Here is a 464-nt window from a genome sequence, read left to right on the forward strand (position 1 = left end):
AGAACAACTGACTAGTTACTTTACATGGAGAAAGTACAGGATCTCAACATGGATTACAAAGTAAGAAAATCTAGCCTTGAATCACACAGCTACACACAAGTTGAACTTGACGGCTTCAGGGAGAAAGTTTTCACCTCATGTCGGTTCAACTTTTGATGAAACAATATAATTAGATTTATAAAAGAGATGTCTTCCAGTTATGATGTTCTGTAGAATGAAGTGAAAATGGATGATTCTTTATGAAGAGTTATGTAGGATTAGCTGTTGGGGAAATAATAAAAGTGAATGTAGTTAGTGTATGAGAAATTGTTTGGTTGCTGTATGTTAAAATCAGACAGTTAACTGTTTGCCTTTCAATGGCAACATTTGACAACACTTTCATTTTGACCATAAGCTCTTAAAATGCATAAATTCTGACAGCTTGTAGATTTAATTAAAAGGTGGTTTGTGAATTCTGCACAGCA

The sequence above is a fragment of the Morone saxatilis genome, unplaced genomic scaffold (assembly GCF_004916995.1).
Source record: "Morone saxatilis isolate NCDOM2014 unplaced genomic scaffold, NCSU_SB_2.0 Contig6, whole genome shotgun sequence".
NCBI classification, from domain to species: domain Eukaryota; kingdom Metazoa; phylum Chordata; class Actinopteri; family Moronidae; genus Morone; species Morone saxatilis.